General features: G+C 37.6%; 1 non-coding gene across 1 annotated transcript; it reads left to right on the top strand.

The window, feature by feature from the left end:
• The first annotated feature begins 20,513 nt into the window (after nucleotides 1–20,513).
• LOC141699358 (small nucleolar RNA R71) lies at nucleotides 20,514–20,620 on the top strand. Its single transcript, XR_012565827.1, has one exon. It is a non-coding gene; the product is annotated as a small nucleolar RNA R71 (small nucleolar RNA).
• Nucleotides 20,621–21,320: the final 700 nt, after the last annotated feature.

Genomic DNA, 21,320 nt, shown 5'->3' with positions numbered 1-21,320 from the left:
GGCTTTAATACTATTTTTAATGGAAATAATTCATTTTTCTGAGTCAAAGGGCTTTCGTTTCGCTCGAATCGGACTAACGGTCTATTTAATATCAATTTAAACACGAATAATTCAATTTATTATTCAATATAAATAATTATTACTAACTTTTAAACCCTAAAATAATTTTTAAATAATTGTTTAAGAAAAATCAAAATTAAAAATGATTTTTCTATTATTTTTGGAATTAAAATCAATTTATTATGATTAATTGAAAATTATTTGATTAATTATCAAAATAATTAATCATTTTTAGATAATTAATAAATAATAAATAATAAATAAATAATTAAGAAAATAATTAAATCTGATTTTTAGAAAATATTTCAGAATTATTTATAATATAAATCAATTAATTAAATAATTAATTAATCAATTTATAAAATAAATAAAACTGATTTTATAATTAAAATAAAAATAAAAAATAATTTGCAGAAACATTTGTCAGAAAACTATTCCTGACAAAAACATATCAAACTCGGGTTGCATACCGGGTTGTAACCGGGTCACCAAGAACATCCCGGGTTGGGGATGAACTGGCCGGAACTTGCCCAGAATCCGGCGATCGGCCCGGATTCCGGCAAGTCCAATTCGTGCCCAAAACAACACCGTTTGGTGTGTTTCGAACCGGGTTTTCATTGCAAATCAGCACAACAATTCAACCACGGCAACAACATCACAAAATCATCCCTGGAGTACCATCTCCGGTGAAAACGATCCAAATCTGACGAACTTTTCCAGATTCCGATGAAGTTATTTTCAGGCCAAATCATGAATCATTTGTACTTGTTTTTACTGGAAAATCATTCTAAACTTAGTTCTAAACATTATCTAATCATTAACATCATCTAATAACCCTCAGGCTGTGTTTTCCGATCAAACCGACTCAAAGTCCGACCAAGAATCCGATTTGACTATCATGAACCTAAAACTTGATGTTCTATATATAAAAATGAAGCTTAAGATGTGAAGAATCTATTTACAACATCAAATGAAACCAAAAATCATCACATATTTCACAAAATCATTCAACCCGACTTAGAAACGGGTCAAACCCATTGAACTCGTCCTAACTATTCTGAACTGTAAAAATCATGCAAAAATACTCAAAATTTACTACTCAACGAGACAAAACTATACCTATCAGTTTCATAATCCAAATATCAGAAAATCAGAAATACCCAAATCAAAATGGGTATGAACCTTAAAATTCGAATTGATCAAACTCGTAAATAACACATGAAATTGATGACGAATATAGCTTGTACTAACACATATAAACATATATCAATCAACAAGAACATCCAAAAGTCCCCAGAAATCAAAACCCCAAATCTGTTCATGAAACCTAGAATCGAGTTTGAGTATCATACCTTTTTGATTCGTGTTGATGATAAAATTAAACAGAGCTTGAAAAACTATGAAGATTGAGCACAAACACGACCCCTTCTGGTTACCAGAATCGATCAAAATCACAGTTTGATTCTCGAACTCAAGAACCCTAATTTCAGAGAAAATTGGGAATTTTTCTGATTTTTAATGATTAATTAATTAAAATTAAATAATAATTAGCCTATTTATATTAGTGAAATTAATACTCCTAAATAAAATTAAGGCCCTAATTCTACATCTTTAAAAATTAATAAGCCCCTAATTTCATAATTTTTTAGTATTAAAATTTAATTTATAAATATTTTATATATGCAATATATATGCCAAAATTTCCTAAAAATTGTGAATAATGAAAAAATACAAAGAAATGGTATAAATAAAAGTCCTATAATTTTATAAAAATAAAAATGTAATTTTTGTGGAGTTTTTAACACCCAATGGGGCCCGGAAAAGTCATTTTTCGCAAAACGAAAAAAATTATAAAATACCTAGATGTTCAGAATAATGCAATGGTAAAAGCCGTTTGATGAAAAATAAGGCCCATTGTTTTATTTGAAATGCCTGCTTTAAAATCATGATTCGGGTCATAAAACGTTTGAAATGAAAACTATAAATGAAAAATAAAATACCTGAAAAATATCTTAAAAATACCGGGACGACACAGAATGCATGTAACACATAGCAATTAGGGTTTGACAGATAATTCCACATAAATGACACATTAACACACATAATTTATTATAAATATGATACAGTACAGACACAAATTTCCCAGACGTTACATCCTTCCCCCCTTAATAGGATTCTGTCCTCAGAATCTCGCTACGAAAACAAATGAGGATATTTTTTTTAACATTTCACTCTCAAGTTCCCACGTTGATTCTTCAACCATAGGGTTTCTCTACAATACTTGCACTAAAGATACAAACTTATTTCTCAACACTTTGTCTCGTCGATCTAAAATTCTTATTGGTTGTTCTATAAAAGACAAATCAGGTTGGATATCTACCGGTATATATTCTATTACATGCCTAGAAGCAGGATTATATTGCTTAAGCATTGACACGTGAAACACATTGTGAATATGTTACATATGAGGCGGTAAAGCTAATTCGTACGCAACTTTTACCACTCTCTTCAAAATTTCAAATGGTCCGACGTATCGTGGCTTCAATTTACCCTTGTTGCCAAATCTGGTCAATCCTTTCCATGGCGATATTTTGAGTACCACATGCTCTCCTTCCTGGTAGTCCATATCCTTCCTTGCTTGATCTGCATATTTGCGTTGCCTGTTTTGTGCTGCATCCAATCATTTTCGAATAAGTTCTATCTTTTCTTTAGTCTGTTGGATTAATTCTGGACCCAAAACCTTGCGTTCTCCAACTTCATCACAATATACTGGTGATCTGCATTTTCTTCCATATAACGCTTCGTACGGTGGCATTCCAATGCTTGCGTGATAGCTGTTGTTGTAAGAAAATTCAACCAAAGGTAGATGCTCATCCCAACTGCCTTCGAAATCAATCGCACAAACTCATAGCATGTCTTCAATTATTTGGATAGTTCTTTCACTTTGCCCATCGGTTTGCGGATGAAAAGCGGTACTCATGTTTAATATAGTTCCAAGGCATTCTTGAAATTGTCTTCAAAATCTTGAATTGAAACGGGGATCTCGATCAGACACGATAGATATTGGAACTCCATATCGCATCACAATTTCCTTGAGATACAAGTGCACTAGCTTGTTGAGTGAAAATCTTTCATTGATCGGTAGAAAATGTGCCGACTTTGTTAGTCTATCAATGATTACCCATATCGCATCATGATTTGCTTTAGTCCTTGGAAGTCCTACCACAAAATCCATTTCTAGATGTTCCTATTTCCATTCTAAAATATCCAATGGTTGCAGTAATCCGCTCGGACGTTGATGTTCCACTTTAACTCGCTGGCATGTGTAGCATTTACTTATCCATTCTGCTATTTCCTTCTTCATATTTGACCACCAAAAGTTTTCCTTCAGATCGCGGTACATTTTTGTACTCCCGGGATGAATGGAATACTTCGAACTATGCGCATCTCTCAATATTTCTTCTTTCAGCTCTGCCATGTTAGGGATCCAGATTCTTGATGCAAAGCGTAGGATTCCATATGTTATCCTTCTGAGTTGTAATTTCTTCTCCCGTTAAGTCATCATCTTAACTCATCACTTCTTCTTGACAGCGGCGAATCTTTTCTAATAACTCCGGTTAAAAAGTCATAGCGTAGATAGCTTCTATAGATTCATTGGGAACACGAATTTCGATTTCCAATTTGTCAAATTCCTTGGCTAATTCTTTACATGAAGTTAATAAATTCAATCTTTCTTTCCGCCTTAGCGCGTCTGCCACAACATTCGCTTTCCCTGGATGATAACTGATTGTAACATCGTAATCTTTAATCAATTCCAGCCATCAGCATTGTCTCATGTTCAGTTCCTTCTGCGTAAAGATGTACTTCATAATTTTATGATCCGTGTAGATTTCGCATTTTTTACCGTAGAGACAATGTCTCCAAAGTTTAAATGCAAATACAATCGCTGCTAATTCCAGGTCATGCATAGGATACTTTTGTTTATAAGGTTTGAGCTGTCTCGATGCATATGTAATGATATTACCATGCCACATCAGTACACATCCTAATCCGCGGTATGAAGCATCGCTGTAAATGACAAAATTTCCATGCTCGTCTGGCAATACGAGTACCGGTGCGGTTACTAATCGATTCTTCAGCTCTTGAAAACTTTCTTCACATTTGTCATCCCATACGAACTTTTCACTTTTTCGAGGTAACTTGGTTAGTGGCGTTGCTATTTTCGTAAAATCTTTGACAAATCTTCTATAATATCCTGCCAATCCCAAGAAACTTCGAACATCTGTCGGTGTCTTTGGCCTTTCCCAACTCAACACAGCTTCAATCTTTGCTGGATCGACTTGAATGCCTTCTCTACCGATGATGTGCCCTAGAAATTGTACTTCCTTCAACCAGAATTCACATTTTGAGAATTTCGCGTACAGTTGCTCTTTTCTCAGAATTTCCAAAGCAATCTTCAAGTGCTCCGCATGCTCTTCTTCTGTCCTTGAATAAATTAAGATGTCATCAATGAATACAATCACGAATTTATCCAAATACCTTTTGAATACCCTGTTCATCAGATCCATGAATGTTGCTGGCGCGTTGGTCAAACCGAATGCCATTACAAGAAACTCGTAATATCCATTTCTGGTACAGAATGCAGTCTTGGGAATATCTTTAGCTTTAATTTTCAATTGATGATAGCCCGATCGCAAATCTATTTTCGAAAACCATGCGGCTCCTTTTAGCTGATTGAATAAATTATCGATTCTTGGTAGAGGATACTTATTCTTGATAGTGAGCTTATTCAATTTCCGATAGTCAATGCATAGTCACATGCTGCCATCTTTCTTCTTCATGAATAATACTGGTGCACCCCATGGAGATACACTAGGTCTTATGATGCCTCGGTCTAGAAGATCTTGCAGTTGTATTGACAATTCCTTCATCTCGACTGGAGCCATTCGATAAGGAGCTTTCGAAACTGGTTCTGTACCTGGCGCTAAATCAATCGTAAACTCAATTTCTCGATCTGGCGGTAACCCTGGAAGCTCATCTGGAAAGACGTCAGGAAATTCACATACAACCGAAATGTCTTCTATTTTGGGATTTCCCTTCACAGTATCTAACACGTAAGCTATGTACATCTCACATCCCTGTCGAAGTAATCGTTTGGTCTGCATTACTGTCAAAAATTTCTTTTTGCTATTTTTCACCTTTGAATATTACCGTTGTATTTTCCGCAGTTCGTAATTTTACTTTCTTGTTCGCACAATCGATCTAAGCATTATGACAAGCTAACCAATCCATTCCCAAAATGATGTCAAACTCTCCTAACTTAAAAGGAATCAAGTCTACGGAGAAATGATGTCCGGCTATTTCGATATCGCACGCATGACACACTCGATCTACCGGAACTTGGTCGTCATTCGCTAATTTTATAATTAACGTCTCGCCCAACCATTCAATTTCGCAATGTAACTTATCAAGGAATTCTTCAGAAATAAATGAACGAGTAGCTCCAGAATCAATTAATACTTTTGAATCTACGGAATTCACCAAAAGCGTACCTGCAATTACACTAGGACTCTGCACTACTTCTTTCATTGTCATGTTGAAAGTTCTTGCTCTGGGTTGATTAGGCGGCGGTGGAGGAGGTAATGCCAACACTTTCGGAATACTAGCTGCCATTGCTGGTCCTTTATATTGCCTAGCGATATGCTCTTTCTTTCCACACTGAAAGCAAATAATTTCTACTCTTTTTCCTGTTGGACATTCGTTAGAATAGTGCCCTTTCTGCTTACATTTGAAACATATCACATCTGCTTTGATACATACGCCGGTGTGTTTTCGTCCACAAGTTCTGTAGTACGGCACTGGGACTCTGATAATTCCCTGCTGGCTGGGGGCTTGGAAACTATTACCTGTCTTCTGGATACCTTGTCCTATTCTTTTAAAATTCAAATTTTTCCGGGCTTGAAATCCCAGATTCCTGCTGGAGCGGTCTTGGAAACTTCCCTGTCCTCTATCCTTTTGAGACCTTTCGCTTTCCTCTTCAATGATCAAGGCTTTCTGGACTACGGCGGTATACGTCGTTAACTCAAAAACTACAAATTGCCCACGGATTCACGGTCGTAACCCTTCTTGAACCATTGAACTCGTTTTTCTTTAGTATCAACTTGTTCTGGAACGAACATAGCCAATTTAGTAAATTAGCCTCATATTCTGTCACAGACATACTTCCCTGCTTTAATTCCAAAAACTTAATCTGCATTTGATTTCTCACATAGAGAGGACAATGTTTCTCTAAGAAAAACTCTTTAAACCTATCCCATGCAATAACATCTTCACCTTCTAAAGCCTTTTTAGATTTCTACCAATAATTTGCTTCTCCTTTCAACAAATAACTAGCAAAGCTAGTCTTCTGGTCTTCACCTACCTTTACTAGCGCAAATGTTTTCTCTATTTCTTTCAACCAAGTGGTAGCCTTAATAGGATCAGTAGATCCCTCAAATTCTAGAGGTTTAGCCGACTGAAACTGTTTGAAAGTAACAATAGGTATAGATGGTGGTATCTGGGGCTCAGGACGAGGTGGCTGTTGTAATATTTGCTGTTGAATCTGCTGCTGCTGTTGTTGCATATGTTGTTGCATCATTACCATCTGTTGTTGCATCATATGGAACATTTGGTTCATGGTATCATTGGTCTGTTCTTCAGAATTGCTGTTGGAAGTCTCAGTCCTAGTCTTTCTCTTTGGTGCCATTTGCTGATAATAAAACAAGTGATGTTTCTTTAACAGTTTATTAAATAATTGATAGTAGGTCAGAAAACAATTTACCCTGTATTAACAAAATTTAGATAATGGTTCAGAAAAAAAAGAAAACAGTTTGCTTAATATAAAAACAGAAAATGTAAACAGTTAAATGAAATGTTTGTCTTCTTTTTTTTCCGACAGAATTTAAAGTATGAAAAGCTGTAAAACAATAAAGTAAAAGTAAATGCTGTAAAATTGTAAAGACTGAAATTTTAAATAAAAGAAATTTGAAAAAGTTCATTTTATATATGACACTCGCCTTAGGTGTAAGTGCTTGGTACAAAAAGTCTTGCTCTACTGGTCATAACTGTGGCTACAAGTCAAACTAACTACTATCAGTCAAACTACTACTACAAGTCAAGCTACTACTGCACACATACACACTACTCACTATGTCATACTAGGCTGCATCTATATAAATCTGTCCTCTGAAGTCAATATCTCAGAACCCCGGCGGAATACGCCTCAGCTCATATCTAAGTATCTGAACCAAAGTATGTGCCAAACGAAATATCCTGTAAAACTCCGCAAAAGAAGCGGCCCCTCATGTGTTAAATCATCTAGCTCCCAGGTAGCACTCATCAAAGTAGACTGTAACCTCTGCCTCATCATATAGTCTGGCTGTAAGGCAGCTAACGGTCCTCGGTGTCTCTGATTAAATAAATGCATAATCTCCCTGCACTGAGCTCTCCAATACTCCACATCATCTCTCATAACCCTGTACTCATGATATGGTACCATATGTGGCTGTGCAACCTGACCCACTGACTCCTGTGACGGAACCCTCAGCATCCATGCACCCTGCTATGGTAACCCCAACTGTAAATCCACATCATGCTCGCCCATCCCCTCAACTGGGATCATCTGAAATATGTCTGGCTCTGGGGCATGTACTGGTATGGGAGGCAACCCTGGTGGTGGTGGAAGCTCCGACTCAATCCCCAGTATAAACTGATGCTCTACCGGTAGTGGGATCATCGGCTCAAAGAACTCCAATGGATCAAAAATCTTTATAGGGTCATGGACTATCCCCTGTACTGGAGGTACTGACTCCTGTGGAAATGGTGGTGGAGGTGGAAGAGGAGAAAACATGAACTCAGATACTGGTGGCACAACTGGTGCGACTGGCCCGGTGACTGTCCTCTCAGAAGAAGCCGAATAACCTGACGATGCCATCTGATAATATACCAAAGAAAGAAGAAAGGTCACTAAATCATTCCTAGAACTAATACTTTCCTATCCTAATCTAAGTCCTAACATTATTCTTCATATTTAACTATTCCTATCCTATGTGATCTCCCTATCTTATCTTAACCCTAATGTTCTTGTTTTCAGGGACCAAACCTACAGCTCTGATGCCAAACCTATAACGCCCTCCAAACCCGGGGTATAAGTCTGGGGGTTACTAGCTAATCACTTAACCTGTACAATCTGATTAACAAATAATAAAGAAATGAATCTAAACCCTTTTAACACTAACCAGGATCTTTTTTGGTTGAAGTATGAAAACAAGAACTACTAACTACTTTATTACAAACCAAATTTAAAATCTTACAACTCTCTTTATTACAAACCATTGTCTAACCAGTTTTAGACTAATTTCATCTTTTTTTTATTCAAACACACACTAACTATCTACACTCCACATGTTCGGGCAACTCAAAGCTTTCTTCCTGGATTGGGATCAACAACTTGGGTATGAGAGGATCCTGAGGCTTGACCCGCTTCTTTACCACTCGAGTTCTGATGGGTTTCATATTTCTTCTTAACTGAAAATAATAAGGTGAATAATAACAAAAAGGGGTGAGCCAAAAATTGCTCAACAAGTCTACAAAATATAAACAGTGTTAGAGCAGTTTAAGTGAATCGGTAACCTGGGTATATCTGTAAGGATATAACCCCGCGAGAATAGAAAGAAGGCCATTACTGGCGAGTACAAATGAACTAAACTGGACACAAGTTCGCATCTATACCCTGTTGATCAGCCAGGATACAATGCAGATATATATCCCACTATATAGATCCCGTTGGGCACCCAGGCACTACGGCCTATCTCAAGGATCCGGTTATGTCCCGGTCCTTAGGCTTAAGTAAACTTAATCCTCAAAAGTATCACTATCCAGTCCATGGAGCAGCAACCGGAACAATCAGTATGCTTTGATATATTCTAATCACCAGTATATATCAATATTTGTGAGTAACAGTTGGAATATGAACAATGAATTCAAATGACAAGGAGAAATCAAGAATCGAAATGAAATATGAACAAGAATCAAAAGAGTGCAAGCGTGATAAGAATATGAAGAAATATCACTATTCTGAAGTTAGAATAGGGGAAAACTTGCCTTCTACGCGACTCACTGCAAATATATCACCTTTGTCTATCACCGACTCAACCTGCCTTGTTGGCTTAGCTTCTGTTAGAGAAATAGACTGGTTTAGTCATTTTGTACTTCAATTGCGCCTTGAACCGACTTCACATCATTCCTATTGTCCCCATGCGCTTATGACTGACTCGTATATTATATCTTAGAAAGTAAGACTTGATTAACCACATAATACACATAAGCACATAATCATTTTTTATAGTTAAAAATAATTTTTAGAATCAAAATCGACTCGTAGATCGCTCAATTGATCATTATCTGACTCGTTTCCTATTTTTCAAAATTTTTCGGACTCGTCTCGGCACGCAACTCGACTGATAATCAAAAAAATAACAAAGTCAACCAATTTCTACAAGAAATTAGGCTTTAATATTATTTTTAATGGAAAGAATTCATTTTTCTGAGTCAAAGGGCTTTCGTTTCGCTCGAATCGGACTAACGGTCTATTTAATATCAATTTAAACATGAATAATTCAATTTATTATTAAATATAAATAATTATTACTAACTTTTAAACCCTAAAATAATTTTTAAATAATTGTTTAAGAAAAATCAGAATTAAAAATGATTTTTCTATAATTTTTGGAATTAAAATCAATTTATTATGATTAATTGAAAATTATTTGATTAATTATCAAAATAATTAATCATTTTTAGATAATTAATAAATAATAAATAATTAATTAAGAAAATAATTAAATCTAATTTTTAGAAAATATTTTAGAATTATTTATAATATAAATTAATTAATTAAATAATTAATTAATCAGTTTATAAAATAAATAAAACTGATTTTATAATTAAAATAAAAATAAAAAATAATTTGCAGAAACATTTGTCAGAAAACTATTCCTGACAAAAACAGATCAAACTTGGGTTGCATACCGGGTTGCAACCGGGTCACCAAGAACATCCCGGGTTGGGGATGAACTGGCCGAAACTTGCCCAGAATCCGGCGACCGGCCAGGATTCCGGCAAGTCCAATTCGTGCCCAAAACAACACCGTTTGGTGTGTTTCAAACTTGGTTTTCATTGCAAATCAGCACAACAATTCAACCACGGAAACAACATCACAGAATCATCCCTGGAGTACCATCTCCGGTGAAAACGATCCAACTCCGACGAACTTTTTCAGATTCCGATGAAGTCATTTTCAGGCCAAATCACGAATCGTTTGTACTTGTTTTTACTAGAAAATCATTCTAAACTCAGTTCTAAACATTATATAATCATTAACATCATCTAATAACCCTCAGGCTGTGTTTTCCGATCAAACCGACTCAAAGTCCGGCCAAGAATCTGATTTGACTATCCTGAACTTAAAACTTGATGTTCTTTATATAAAAATGAAGCTTAAGATGTGAAGAATCTATTTACAACATCAAATGAAACCAAAAATCATCACATAGTTCACAAAATCATTCAACCCGACTTACAAACGGGTCAAACCCATTGAACTCGTCCTAACTATTCTGAACTGTAAAAATCATGCAAAAATACTCAAAATTTACTACTCAGCAAGACAAAACTATACCTATCAGTTTCATAATCCAAATATGAGTAAATCAAAAATACCCAAATCAAAACGGGCATGAACCTTAAAATTTGAATTGATCAAACTCGTAAATAACACATGAAATTGATGACGAATATAGCTTGTACTAACACATATAAACATATATCAATCAACAAGAACATCGAAAAGTCCCCAAAAATCAAAACCCCAAATCTGTTCATGAAACCCAGAATCGAGTTTGAGTTTCATACCTTTTTCATTCATGTTGATGATAAAATTGAACAGAGCTTGAAAAACTATGAAGATTGAGCACAAACACGACCCCTTTTGGTTACCAGCTTGATTCTCGAACTAAGGAACCCATATCAGAGAAAATTGGGAATTTTTCTGATTTTTAATGATTAATTAATTAAAATTAAATAATAATTACGCAATTATAGTAGTGAAATTAATACTCCTAAATAAAATTAAGGCCCTAATTCTACACCTTTTAAAATTAATAATCCCCTAATTTCATAATTTTTTAGTATTAAAATTTAATTTATAAATATTTTATATATGCAATATATATTCCAAAATTTCCCAAAAATTGTGAATATTGCAAAAATACAAAAAAATGGTATAAATAAAAGTCCTATAATTTTATAAAAATAAAAATGTGATTTTTGTGGGATTTTTAACACCCAATGGGGCTCGGAAAAGTCATTTTTCGGAAAATGAAAAAATTATAAAATACCTAGATGTTCAGAATAATGCGATGGTAAAAGCCGTTTGATGAAAAATAAGGCCCATTGTTTTATTTGAAATACTTCCTTTAAAATCATGATTCGGGTCGTAAAACGTTTGAAATGAGAGCTATAAATGAAAAATAAAAGACCTAAAAAATATCTTAAAAATACCGGGACGACACAGAATGCACGGAACACATAGCAATTAGGGTTTGACAGATAATTCCACATAAATGACACATTAACACACATAATTTATTATAAATATGATACAGTACATACGCAAATTTCCAAGACGTTACAAGTTATCTATCGTTATTACATAGGGCAAGTAAGATGGTTAAAATTACCTACAAATCATGCATATCAAATACATGAACCTATGCCAGTATGGCAAGTTCTAAACCCCTAAATTCACTTTCGCTTCATTAAGATTAACCCGCTATCTTATAAGTTCGCGACGCTCATAAGATGAATAAGCACAACCAATACTAGGATATCATACAATCACCACACACTAAGGTATCGAAACAAAATTAACTAAAGAAATCCATAAGTAAATCCTCTAGAACCCCACGATAATGATTAGCACATAATCGGACTCTTTCATCAACGTGGGTTCCGATGAAAGCATGGTATAAAAAATGTAGTCTTTATACTGAATAAATAATAAACCAAGTACGTAACAAAAGTATAGGCTCAACAAACAAGAAACGAGCATCCAAGATTATAACTTAGAACAAAGAATCACAAGAATAAACTAGGTCTTCTTTGTTTTTGTTGAATTGTGCTATAGGTCTTCTCGTCGATCTCTCCTTAAGCTATGTTATGTCTCATTTTATGAAAAACGATCTTAAGTTATTAATATATAGCAGCCCTGTTCAGCAGAGAAGTCCAGAAATCAAAATTGTAGTAGAAACAAGATTCTTGAAACCCGACCTAGCGCGGCCGCGCGCTTTATCAGCGCAAATCAAAATTATAGTAGAAACAAGATTCTTGAAACCCGACCTAGCGCGGCCGCGTTGTCCTTCTGTTCACCTGACACGGCCGCACGCTACTACAGCGTGGGCGCGCTGACCTTCTGGAAAATATTCTGATTTCTATTTTTCTGGCTGGTTTGAGATGGTGATCCGCTAACTTTTATTCAAGACACCTTCCTAGCTCCAATTTTGCACCAAAACAATGCTAAATCTCCTGATTCCTCCAACTATTCCTGAAACGCAAAAACACTTCAAAAACACATCAAATACATAAATAACTCGAGTACAAAACACCAATTCAGGCCTTTATAGAGCATTCTAAGTGGACATAAATGTCACTTAACACACCCCCAAACTTGAACCGATGATTGTCCTCAAGCATAAACAGACTCAAAGAAATACAAAATAAAAATGCATGAATGCAAACTATATGAATGCACGATCCCCTCAGATTAACTAAACCAATCAACAAGCAACATCTCAACAAATGCTGTTATTCGCACAAGTTCAAATAAATCTCACAAATCAATTCACAATCCAGAAGCGTGCGTGTGTGCAATTGCTTACAGATATACTATCGCAACTAGATCAATAATCATGACTCACTACTCATCAAGGCAATCACAAGGTTATAAATAGAATAAATGATAAACTCAAAATGACTGACAACACTTCAATTCTTATATCGGAGTTATACATGGATTCATGATTTTATTGCTAACACATAAACAACACAAATATGCTTATTTGACCGTGCAATGAGTGAGGTCCACAAAAGATTTATACAATAATACCCATGTAATGAGCGTTAGGTTAGTGGATCCCAGCCTATAAAAGCCTTAGGTCACTAGGCACAAATTCTTCTAAAAACTTAATAACTCGAAATTAAAGAGCCCACTCGTGATCAATTATGCATAACACAATTTTTTTTCTTTCTTTTTTTTTTCTTTTTTTTTCAACAATTTCTGAATGAGTGTGTTTCACTCCATCTCGTTCAACCCTAGACTACTCATATAAAATGAGCCGGCTACTAGCCATTTGACACCTAGCCACAACAACTAGCAATGAAATCCAATTTTTTTACAATTTTTAAATCTCCATATCATTTAATCATTAAGAGAATATCCTAAATTCTAAATATAAACAAGTGATTAAGCCTTGACAAACACACAAATCATGACCATGGTCTAGCACGCAAGCAAACTATAAGACTTAGTGAAATTTATTGCTTCTAGCATGCAAATCAACTCGATAAGACTTAACATTCCTAAATACGACCTTACCACACTTGCATAAATATCACAAATTAATCAAAAAAATCATCTAAGGGATCGTGTTATAATGCAAATGTATGAAACTACATGAAACATACTAATAACAAAATAAAAATAAAATAAAATAAAATAAAAACTACATGGCACATATGCAAGTATATGAACTAAATTATCTTGAATATACAAACTATATTCACTGTCCTCAGTGAAGGTAATAGTAAGGAATCAGGAATACCTACTCAGAATCAGGGTCATCACCCTCATGGGGTGGTGTGTCAGGAGTGTCTGGAGGCGGGTACACAGAGTCCTCACCGAATACTGACCACTGGATATCAACTCCTGTGACTCTGAATGCAGTCCCCAATGCCTGAGTGAGATCATGTGCAAACCGGCTATGGATGTCATGCATCGCATCCATCCCCCTCATCAAGCGTCTATACTGCGCTGAACTCAAACCAGAAATGCCCTGTGCTTCCTCTTGCTGTTGCTTCTTCTGTGATCGCGAAGGACCGGCCTCACCCAACTCAGCTCTCCAAGCTGCTCTGCTCGCCTGAGTCATCCCACTAGCATATGCCTAAGGTGTTGGACGTCCACCTGGCAAATGGTCATAAAAAAGCCAAGCCCCTTCAGATTAGACTTACCACCGTACCACTCCTGCATACTCAACAATATCAAACTATCAATCGGGGCACTCGAAAGCTGCAGCTGCTCGTGTGCGGGCTAATGAACTCCAACCGCCACACACAGATTCGTCACAATGAACGCATAGGTATAGAACCCGTAGTACTGCCTCGCAGAAACCTCAAGATACCCTGATAAATCACCATCCCAAGATCCACATAATCTCCATGAAGAATCCCCCACAGTAACCGTGCACGCTCCACAGTAACATCATGCACGTGAGAAGATGGCATGATGTTAGCACAAATAAAAGAATTCCATGCACGTGCAAACCTGTTAATACACGAGGCAGGGAAAGTGGCATACTCGTTCGTGCCTTTCTTGAACTTCCAATGAGTCTCTGGCACACACAATATAGCAACTATCAAATCCAAGTCAAAATCGTCACCGGTCTTCGTATTCCAATCCTCCTGCTCCAGCTGTCTCTTGGGCTGATTTATCACCCGACGAATGGCCTCCGCACTATAATCCACAGTTAACTCCCTCACCACAGTAAAACCGTTCTTATCCGCCTTTGCATTCGCGTAAGACTCTTGAACCACACTCATAGGTACCGCAGCGGGTGCCTCACAAAAAGTAATCCAACCCATCTCCACAATCATCTCCAGCAACTTATCATCCCTCCCCGATGGCAGAAAACCTCGCTCCTTGGCTATGGGCTTCGAAAGTAGCCTCACATACTCCGCCTCAGCCTCCGAAGTTAAAAACCTAGGCCTCACACCACCCACACTCGAAGAATCGGTGGTACTGTTGCTAACTTGGGTTCGTTGTCTTTTGGGTGATATTGAAAGTGAATAAGTTGAGAGAATATAAGTGTATAAATAAGATTTGTGTGTTTGAGAATCTGAGAAGTGGTGGAGGAGTTTGTGTATAAGTGTGTGTGTATATAGGAATTGGGAGAGAATTAGTTATGGAAAAGGAGTGGGAATTGATTATGAGAATAATGGGAGTAATGGGGGTAACGGAATTGATTTGGAATAAAAATTATGGGAAGTGGAGGAGGGAAATTCGGGTAGGAATTGATTTTGTATTAAACTCCCCAATTTTCTGTTTCTTTATTGTCTTATTTTTTTCGACTACATGGATGCAGCGCGGCCGCCCCGCCTAGCAGCGCGGGTGCACCGTGCTTCTGGAAAACCAGTGTGGCCGCATACCAGCACGGGCGTGCACACTTACTGGAAAACCAGTGCGGCCGCCCCGATCTTCAGCGCGGGCGCGTTGTGCTTCTGTTGTTGGCACTGAATTTTTTCTTTTTCTGATTTATTTGTATTTTTCTCCTTGTTTTCTTCTTCCTCTATCTATTAATGTACAACAAACTTGGGTTGCCTCCCAAAAAGCGCTTGCTTTACGTCGTTAGCTTGACGTAGAATTCCGAGATCAAGTTGACAATAAAACGGCACTAACCACCTTGCGGTTTTCCGTATCCCCATAGTAATGCTTCAATTGTTGTCCACTTACCTTGAATGCTTGGCCTGGATTATTTTCAAAAATCTCCACCACTCCATGTGGAAACACAGTTTTGATAACAAACGGACCTGACCACCTTGACTATAACTTTCTAGGAAAAAGACGGAGGCGAGAGTTGAACAAAAGAACTTGTTACCCCGACATAAATGATTTGAGCACTAGACCCCTATCGTGCCACCTCTTGACTTTCTCCTTATACATTTTGTTGTTTTCATACGCTTGAGGTCGAAACTCATCGAGTTAATTCAATTGAAGCATTCTTTTCTTACCAGCTGCATCCAAATCAAGGTTTAACTTCTTCAAAGCCCAATATGCTTTGTGCTCAAGCTCCACAGGAAAATGACACCCCTTACCATAAACCAACTGAAACTGTGACATACCTAGCAGAGTTTTATATGCTGTTCGATACGCCCAAACAGCTTCATCCAGCTTTAAAGACCAATCTTTCCTTGATAGACATACAAATTTATCTAAAATACGCTTGGTCTTTGTTAGATACCTCAGCTTGACCATTAGTCTGAGGATGGTAGGCTGTATCAATGCGATGATTCACATTATACCGCTGCATCATAGTAGTGAATTTGTGATTGCAAAAGTGCGATCCCTCATCACTGATTATGACTCTTGGAGTCCCAAATCTTGTGAATATCTGCTTATAAAGAAAATTTAGAACTACCTTCGCATCATTTATCGGCAAAGCCTTGACTTCCACCTATTTCGAGACATAATCAACCGCCAACAAGATATACTGATTATTGCAAGATGAGACAAATGGCCCCATAAATTCAATTCCTCAAACATCGAAGACCTCAACCTCGAGAAGCACATTAAGACGCATCTCATCCCATTTGGACATATTACCAATTGGCTGAAATCGATCACACTTCAAAATAAACTGGTGTGCATCCTTAAACAATGTAGGCCAGAATAATCCCGCTTGAAGGATACGAGCTGCTGTCTTCTCTCCATCATAGTGGCCTCCATAAACAGTCGAATGACAGTCTTGCAAGATCCCCCTGTTTCGCTGTACGGAATACATCTCCTGATGATTTGGTCAGCTTATTGCCTAAACAGAAATGGCTCATCCCACATGTACCATTTCACCTCGTGAAGAAACTTCTTCCTTTGTGCAGAAGAGAAGTCTGGAGGCATAATGTTGCTCAGAAGGTAGTCCATAATATCTGTGAACCACGGTTCTTCTTCTTGCACCCCAAACAACTGCTCATCAGGAAAAGACTCATTTATCAATGTCTTATCCTGTGAAGTTGCACTTGGATCTTCCAAATGAGAGAGATGATCAGCGACTTGATTCTCAGTACCTTTCTTGTCCTTAATCTCTAACTCAAATTCCTTAAGTAAAAGAACCCATTGAATCAATCTAGGCTTCGAGTCCTTCTTCGAGACAAGATATCGAATAGCAGCGTGATCAGTGAAAACTGTCACCTTTGTCCCAAGAAAATAAGATGAAACTTCTCAAAAACGTAGACAATGGCTAAGAGTTCTTTCTCAGTAGTAGTATAGTTCAGTTCAGCACCATTGAGGGTCTTACTAGCATAGTAGACCACATGAAATTTGTTGTTCTTTCTCTGCCCAAGAACTGCTCCAACTGCATAGTCACTTGCATCGCACATCATCTCAAAAGGCTTATTCCAATCAGGTGCAGTTATGACTGGTGTCGTGATAAAAATTTTCTTTAAGATCTCGAAAGAAGCAAGGCACTCGTCATTAACTTGAAAGGGACATCTTTCTCTAGAAGATTGCACAAGGGTTTAGAGATTTTTGAGAAGTCCTTGATGAACCGCCTATAGAAACCCGCATGACCAAGAAAACTGCGGACTCCCTTAACAGAAATTGGAGGAAGGTTTTCAATGACCCCCACCTTGGCTTTGTCCACTTCAAGACCTTTACTAGAGACCTTGTGCCCAAGAATAATGCCATGTCACACCATAAAGTGACGTTTTTCCCAGTTGAGAACCAGATTAGTCTCAACACAACTTTTAAGAACGACGCCAAGATTTTGCAAGCACTCGTCAAAAGAATCACCGAACACAGAGAAATCATCCATGAACACCTTTACATTCTAACCAATCATATCAGAGAAGATAGCCATCATGCATATTTGAAATATGGCAATTGCTCCACATAACCCAACGGAAACTCTTCTAAAGGCAAAAGTACCAAATGGACAAGTAAATGTAGTCTTTTCCTGATCCTTTGGAGCGATGAAAATCTGATTATAATCCCAATAGCCATCCAGAAGACAATAGTACTCATGCCCAGCCAACCTGTCAAGCATCTGATCAATAAAAGGAAGAGGGAAGTGATCCTTCCTCGTGGCTTTATTCAGCTTCTTGTAATCCATGCAAACTCTCCACCCCGTCACTGTTCGAGTAGAAATGAGCTCATTATTCTCATTAGCAACAACTGTGATGCCTCATTTCTTCGGCACACACTGAACTGGACCCACCCAAGAACTGTCAGAAATGGGGTAGATGATCCCTACATCTAGCCATTTGAGGATTTCCTTCTTCACCACCTCTTTCATGATCGCATTAAGCCTTCTATGTTGCTCAATAGTCGGCTTGCTTCCTTCCTCTAACAGAATTTTATGTATACAATAAGAAGGGTTGATTCCCTTGATATCTTCTATAGTCCATCCAATTGCCGATTTGAACTCTCTCAGAATTCTTAAGAGCTTTTCCTTATCAATACCTGAAAGATTAGATGCAATAATAATAGGCAAAGTAGATGCATCACCTAAAAAAGCATACCTTAAGTGTTCAGGTAATGGTTTAAGCTCGAGTGTAGGAGCTTCCTCAATAGAAGGCTGGAGTTGCCCCTCAGCATTTTTCAGTTCTGACATTCCAAGAGATTCAAAAGGCATATCCAACCTTCTCTTCCAAGGAGAAGCATTCAAATATTGCAACTACTCATCACCTTCATCATCTTTGCTATCTAAATTCCCCAAAAAGGTCTTTTCTAAGGCATCATACCTTAGCATTTGACCAAGTTCTGAAGTAACCACAAAATCGACCAACTCCATTTTCAAGCACTCCTTGTTTTTGGTCGGGAATTTTATGGCATTGAATACATTGAAAGTCACATCCCGATCCAGTACTCACATAGTAAGCTCACCCTTCTACACATCTATCAAGTTTCGACCAGTAGCCAAAAATGGCCTTCCCAAGATTATAGGAATCTTCTTATCCTCCTTGAAATCCAGAATTATAAAATCAGCAGGAAAGATGAGTTTGTCCACTTTGACCAATACATCCTCCACAATGCCTTGTGGATATGTAATAGAGCGATCGACCAACTGTAAGGTCATATAAATAGGCTTTGGATCAGGTAAATCCAACTTTTTGAAGACAGACAAGAGCATAATATTGATGCTAGCTCCTAAATCATACAAACACTTGTCGAACGACAAGTTTCCAATAGTGCAAGGAATAGTGAAGCTTCCGGGATCTTTAAGCTTCGGAAGCAACTTCTGTTGCAGCACAACACTACACTCCTCCGTGAGAGCAGCGGTCTCTAAGTCATCAAGCTTCACTTTCCGAGAGAGAATACCTTTCATAAACTTCCCATAGCTAGGCATTTTTTCAAGGGCTTCAGCGAAAGGTATATTGATATGAAGTTTTTTGAACACCTCCAGAAACTTCTCAAACTGCTTATCCAGCTTTTTCTTCTGCAGCCTCTTAGGAAAAGGAAGTGGAGGATAGATCTATTTCTCCCCTGTATCACCCTCAGAAGGAGTGTGTTCCACAGTAGTGTTCCTTGGTTCCACTTCTGCTTCCTTCTACACTTCTTCCTCAACCACTGCTTCATCTTTCGAAACTTGAGATTTTTCGGGATTTGTAACCTTCCCATACCTCAATGTGATGCCTTAACCCGATCTTTAGCTTCCTTCTTGCCTGGAAATTCCATGTCACTAGGTAGTGAGCCAGGTTGATGATTCAGCAAGGTGTTGACAATCTGCCCAATTTAATTCTCCAAGATCTTGATAGACACCGCTTGGCTCTTGCACATGAGCCTCAACTCCTCCAATTCAGATTTTTCATTAGATTGTTGCAGCTGGAGTTGTTGTCTTGGTGCATATTGTGGTTGCTGAAAACCGGGAGGGTTGTATTATTTTGCTGCATACTGCTGATAAGGCTGTTGTACCATATTTTGAGTATTGCTCCAGCTAAAGTTAGGATGATTGCGGTTGTTGGGATGATATGTGGTTGGAACTGGTTGCTGCGACCTCTGAAAGTTGCTCACGAACTGAGCTACTTCACTAGAAATAGCACACTACTCCATCTCATAGGCACCAACACAAAGCTCAAAGACACTAGTGATCTGATTAACTCCATAATTAGCCAAAGAATCCACCTTCATCGTCAAAGCCTTAAGCTGAGCAGCTATAGCAGTAGCTGCATCTACCTCTAGAATTCCTGCTACCTTGCCTTGAGTTAGTCTCTGAGAAGGATACTGGTATTCATTAGCAACCATCGGTTCAATCAATTCATAAGCTTCATCGTAGCTTTTAGCCCACAAGGCTCCACCTGATGCTACATCAAGCATGGGTCTAGAAGTTGCACCCAAACCATTATAGAAGCAGTTAATGATCATCCATTCAGGCATCCCATGGTGAGGATACTTTCTAAGCATCTCCTTATATCGCTCCCAAGCCTCACACAAAGACTCTCCAGAATGCTGCACAAATTGAGTAAGAGCATTTCTGATTGCAACTGTCTTCGCTATAGGAAAGAACTTAGTAAGGAATTTTTGAGCGAGTTCTTCCCATTTGGTGATAGAGCCCGGTGGTAGAGAATGTAACCAGCTCTTAACTTAATTCCTCAGAGAAAATAGGAATAGCCTTAGCTTAAGAGCATCTTCAGTAACATTGTTGAATTTGAAAGTGTCACAGATCTCGATAAAATCTCTAATATGCATGTTGGGATCTTCCGTTGGAGAACCCCCAAACTGAACTGAATTTTATATCATCTGAATCATGCTAGCTTTGATCTCAAAAGTATTAGCCGCGATGGCTGGTCGAACAATACTAGACTGAATATCATTGATCTTCGACTAATAATAGTCCATCAAAGCCTTTGTATCTGCTTCTGGTTCACCCATTTCAATAAGAGCTTCTTCCTCAACTTTCTCCTCAACAAAGATTTCTTCAACTACTTCATCCTCTGCTTTTTCCAGTGTTCTCTTTCGAAGTTGAGAACGCGTTAGCATACACGCTCACTAGAGTACCTGAAAAAGCAACAAATAACAAGTAAGTAAAATATCCGAGTCAATGAACTTTAACGAACACTGATGTCAAGCACATAAACTAAAAATTTACACCGAGTCCCCGGCAGACGACGCTAAAACTTTTTAAGATGAAAACACGCACTAATATTCACGCAAGTATACGCGATCGCAAGTAATATAGAAT

The sequence above is a fragment of the Apium graveolens genome, chromosome 11 (assembly GCF_009905375.1).
Source record: "Apium graveolens cultivar Ventura chromosome 11, ASM990537v1, whole genome shotgun sequence".
Lineage (NCBI taxonomy): Eukaryota > Viridiplantae > Streptophyta > Magnoliopsida > Apiales > Apiaceae > Apium > Apium graveolens.
Note: the sequence above shows the minus strand (reverse complement) of the source record. Positions and strands in the feature narration are given on the sequence as shown.